Source organism: Apis mellifera, linkage group LG2 (genome assembly GCF_003254395.2).
Source record: "Apis mellifera strain DH4 linkage group LG2, Amel_HAv3.1, whole genome shotgun sequence".
NCBI lineage: Eukaryota > Metazoa > Arthropoda > Insecta > Hymenoptera > Apidae > Apis > Apis mellifera.
Window position 1 is genome coordinate 1891352 of NC_037639.1, and position 6000 is coordinate 1897351.

Below are 6000 nucleotides of genomic sequence, written 5' to 3' on the forward strand. Positions count from 1 at the left end.
TTAAAGAAAATATAAAATTTAATATTATAAATGAAATATAAAATTTTTTCCTTATAACGTATATTTTTTTTATTTATTTCTATATATGACTGTAGAGTACGATAGGAAAAAAAGTAATTCTATATCAAAAAAATTAATCAAACGTATAAAATAAAATTTTTTCGTATAAAATTTAATTTTTGAAAACATCAATTTTAAATATTCGCTGACATTTGACTAATGTATCTCGTTCTATTTTTTTCTCTTCAGATTTATGTTTATTATATTAGATAGTTAAGAATAAAATAGAATATTAATTTATGATAAATTTTATTATTATAGGAATTATTGAAAATGTTGTCGAATTGTATTTTACGAACAACATTGTGTTTTATAATACAATATAATTTATGCATAATAAATAACTGATTTTATGTGAATCTATCTGAATTTGATATAAAAAGTCAAATAAAGTAAAGTGAGAAAAACAAATTTCATTATATCAATCTAATCTTCAAAAAAAAAAGTCAATATTTATTCGCAAGAAATTACAAATTTAGATTAATTAAAAGAAAGAATCAGTTTCGTGTTCAATCAATAAAACAACAAAATAATTAAAAAACATTCACAGAAATTTAATTTGTAGAATAGATTATATATTCAACAAAATATTCAATATTTCTAACATTTTATATAATTTTTAATAATAAAATTTATTTTAAGTTAATATTTTCTTTTATTATACATTCTTAATTATTTAACATAATAAACATTGAATCGAAAGAATTACTACAATGAATCAAATATACGTTTACTTCGTAAATATTTAAAATCGATTTTTCCAAAAACAATATGTCATAATTTTTATAAAATTTAATTGTATATTTTCGATTTATTTTTTGATGTAGAAATATTCCTTTTCTAGTTGTATCAGCAATTATTGATCATTTTATAATGTATGTAATTTTTTTTTATAAAAAAATTGTTTTTATAAAAATAACATTTTTTTTTAAAAATTATAATTTCAAAATTTTTTAAAATATTGTATAAAATATCGTATAAAATATAATAAATTGTACATATAATTATATAAGATAAATTTTAAAAATAAAAATTGATACAAATAAATGATGAATGCTTTTTTTTTTTTTTATCTGAATATATGTATGTAGTAGTAGATAGATAATATGTAATAGTAGATAGTATATGTAATAATAGATAGATAATATTTATTTACTATTAACATATATTATGTATTATAAATTTTATTTATATTATAAACATCCATTTCGGCTAAAATTATAAATATATAAATTCAAAATTGACGTTTAAAATTATAAAATATTAATTTTTTTATTAATATTTTATTAATAATTTTTTATTAATAACTTTACATTTCAAATTTTTTCACAAACAATTCTGATATATTTTTGCAATTTTTATTAGAAAAAAAAATATTATTTTGAAAAAAAATGAAAATATATTAAAACTTGAATATATATTATATATATTATTACATATATTATATTATATAAATATATATATATTATAGTATGTATATGATATATTTGAAAATATGAAATAACTAAAAATCATCTCTCTATTCTTTAAAAGAATATTACAATAATCATTTGTTTGACAATCTCATTTCTTTTCTTTCTTAAAGAAGATATACTATTACAATTTATATCATTCTCAATAATTCTAATTCTTTGTTTGTTATACATTATAATATATATATATATATATATATATATATATATATATATATATATATATATATATAAGCTATTAAATTATATAATGTAATAGTTTCAAAATTATGATTAAATTTATTTTATCATAATAAGTTAAACTATTTTTAAAATATAATTAAAATATAAATACTATTCTAAATATAATACTAAATATAATACTCTAAATATAATATTATTCTAAATATGTTAACATTATTATTTTATATTATTATATTATATTATTTTAACATTAATTAAAAATCAAATTTTTCTTCATTTTTATTCACATTCAAATATTTATAATATATTTTTGTTCAAATTGGACATAAATATTGTTTAACAAAATCATGAAATGAAAAATTAATTATGAAATATTTTTATCGATTTCGATATTATTCGATATTCAGGAATAATTATGTAATATAAATATATATTCAGAAATAAATATATAATAAATAAAAACTATACTAAATATATACTACATTATATATATATCATACACATTATGTACATATATATAATATGTATTAATATATATATATATTTATTCATATAATATATATAATGATGAATAAAAATATAAACATATAGTTTAAACTAAAAAAACAAAAATTAAGACTGAAAAAGAAAACGATAAAACTATCAATAATTTTCTTGATTCAATAATAAAAATTGAATAATTATAAATATAATATGAATCTGATAAATATGATTAATAAAAGTTAGTAAGAATTTATTTCTATTTACATTAATAATATAAGAAATAATTTACATTTTTGTATTTTGTATTTTAATATTATTTTGAAATAAAGTTTTGAAGTAATATTTTATTTTTGCTGAAATACTGCTTCTTTCTAATTTTTATTAATTTCAATGGAATTAATAATTTGTGATAACTTATTTTACAAAATGTTTAAATTTTATTTTTCATTCTAATTATATAAATGTATATAAATATACATACATATAGAATAATTTCACTATCAGTTCTTCTAAATTTTCTATTTGTTTTATAAATTTTATGTATCGTTTCAATATTTTTTAATAAAATATATTTATAAATAGTATTTAATAAAATATAAAATTTTTTACCGAACTCATATCAATTTACTTTTTTTCATTAAAAATAAGATTTTTTTCAATAAAGATTCTTTTCCAATTCTTTATGATTTATTTTTTTGTATCTAAAAATTTTGTAATAATTAAATATTTTTATATAAATAAGTTTCTATTTCTTTCCTTTGTTTTTGAGATAATTTTTTTAAAAAATATAAATCATTCGAATTTTATTATAACTTCTTATATATAAGAATAATATTATATTATTTTATATAATTTATATTAATTTATAATATAAATTTTTATTATATTATATAATTATATCCAATATGATATACAAATGATCATTTCTTAAAGAACTTGGTACACATATTCTTTTTTTTTGTAATTTTTATAACTATATCATTTTTTGCAATTTAATAAAATAAAAAATAAAAGAAAAAACAAGAAAGAATAAATCTTTTTTATCGAAATTATTTTTTTTTTATGTTTATTTCATCAAACACTATATATTTTCTTTTGACTAATGAATTGTATGTATAATGAATGTAATTGTATATTGAATTTTTTAATTGAATTCTTTAATTTATGATAAAATTCTATAATTATTAAGAGCAATTATTTTTTCATTTTTCTATTTTTTTATAAATTTTTATTTTTTATTTTTATTTTATTTTATTTTTTTTTATTTTTTAAAATATTTTTTATATAATTAATATAAATATGATTTGTTATATTTTATTGAATTTTATTATTGTTATATTATTGTTATATTTTTATTGAATTCATGTTAAATTTATAATTATGTAAACTTAATTAATTGATTTAAAAAGCTAATTTCAATATTAATTTTATAAGAAGTATTTCTTTTATAATTCATATTACTTTCATAAAACATTTCTGTTATATTATTCCTTTATTTTGTCTCATTTTATTTAAAACAAATTTACTTACATCTTATTAAATAAATCTTAATAAATGTTTTTACTTTTTTTTTTAATTTTTAGAATTGATAATACTCATTATCTTCGACAATCTCTCCCGCTCTCTCTTTTTCTTTCTCTCTCTCTCTCTCTCTCTCTCTATATATATATATGAGAGAGAAAGAAAAATAAATATATATATAATAAAATATGATATGAAACTTCTATTCAAATATGTACTCTCCTTTGTAATGTTTTTTGCTTAATAATAATTATCTTTTATAAATATAATTAAAGAAATTCAGACTTTTTTCAAATTAAATATTATACTTTTATAATTTCAATTAAATATTTTATATATACATTTTATACATTCAATTTAATATTAATAATATTAAAGAAAAAAATGTTAATACAAACCAATAATAAAAAATATTGATATATTTTTCAAAATATTTATTAGATATTAGATATTAAATTTAATTTCTGAAATGTTCAACATGTATATTATCACAGAACTTTTGTTTTCAAAAGTTAACAAAAATATTGCAATTATTTATTTAAATATTATGAACTAATTTGATGCATTCACTATAACTTTTATATATACACTGTATTTATGATAATTAAAACAACTACCTGAATCAATAAATGATATTGCATTCGCTTGTAAGAGTTCACCTGATGATATATCTAAAAGAACTGAAGCACGTGATTCGAGTTTAAAGTACTTTCACTATGTTAGTTCTGCAGCTTGTTCTTCTTCTTTCTCTTTTCTAATTCACTTCTTTTTTGCACTTATTAGTCTAATAACCTGAAATAGAAATGATTAGTTTTGCAGTAATTGATATCCTGGGTCAATGATGACTAACTAGTTATCCTCGTAAGTAAATCAATTTCTTTGAAATTTATTTATTTGAAAAAAAAAACGAAATAAAAAAAAATAATAAGAGAAATAAAATAAAATAAATTACATATAATATACATTCTTGTTATATATAATATATATTGTAATGTAATATAATATATATTAATAATATATTATTAATATATAATGTAATATTATTTTTATATGATATAATAAAAAAATAATAAAAAATAATTGCATTAAATAATATTAATTAACTTTTATTATATAATATATAGATATGTATATATATTAGATTAATTTTTTCATAAAAATATATATATTTTTAATATTTATACTTATAATACATTTTATTTGTTATAATTTATTTATTAATATTTTGTATATTAAAAAAACAAGTATAATAAGATATTATATACTATTTTCATCAAACTATCAATCAAATATTTATTATTTAAATATTCCAAAAATGATTATTATAATTTACAATAGAGCCTTTTCATGAAATTATTATCAATTAATATATTAAAATAAATACATACAGATAAATATTATTTGTTCCATGTCACGCTTATATAATTCATAATTCATAACTTCATAAATTTAAAATGTGAAAGAAAGATGTATATCATTACATAGCTATTCTCCTCTCACTTTTCTTTTCTCACGGTGTGATGATTTTTTCGTGAAAGGTGGATTTATGGAAACTGATATGCAAATTTGATTTCATAATAATCCGTAACTGTAAAGTAAGAAACCAAATTATTCAAGTAACTTAATAATTATATATTGGTAATTCTATATCATTTATGATAATCAACACATAATAACACATTCGAAATTTATGTTACATTTAATTATCATTTAATTATTTATCATTAAATCTATTCGTTGTTCAATTACTTAATTTAAAATAATTTAAGAAATTTAATTATTTAGAAATTGTTTTCTTTTTTAATTAATATTCCATTAAATATTTTATATATGAGCAGAAACGAATTTTTATTATATTCTTAATTGAATTATAATTATAAAATTATATATTATAAATTATAAATTATAATATATAAATAATTTGTTAAACAATATTATATAATAAAATTTTTTATATGAAAAATTTTATATATTAAAAAAAAGTAAAGTTTTATTAAATATGTATTTAAGTATTATAATAAAATCCCAATAACAAATAAAATTATTTATAACATTATTAATATATTAGAAAATTAATGTTTTGAATTCGTGATTATATCCTAAACGAATTAGGATCTTTCAAACATAAAATAGATAGAACGTAAGAGAAAAGGAAAGATATTATAAAACATTTTTATTTTTTCAAGAATTATTACTGCTATATATACGTATATAGCATATATTACGTATTTATATATATTTAATTTCAGAATTTCTTCTTTCAACATCCTTAATATGATTT

General features: G+C 14.8%; 1 protein-coding gene across 1 annotated transcript in view; it reads right to left on the minus strand.

Moving 5' to 3' along the window:
- Positions 1 to 4524, minus strand: part of LOC107965774 — a 29975-nt gene extending 25451 nt beyond the window's left edge. Inside the window, exon 1 of the mRNA XM_026439034.1 lies at positions 4337 to 4524. The gene's annotated coding sequence lies outside the window, so the exon portion shown is untranslated. The remainder of the gene's footprint in view (positions 1 to 4336) is intronic.
- Positions 4525 to 6000: the final 1476 nt, after the last annotated feature.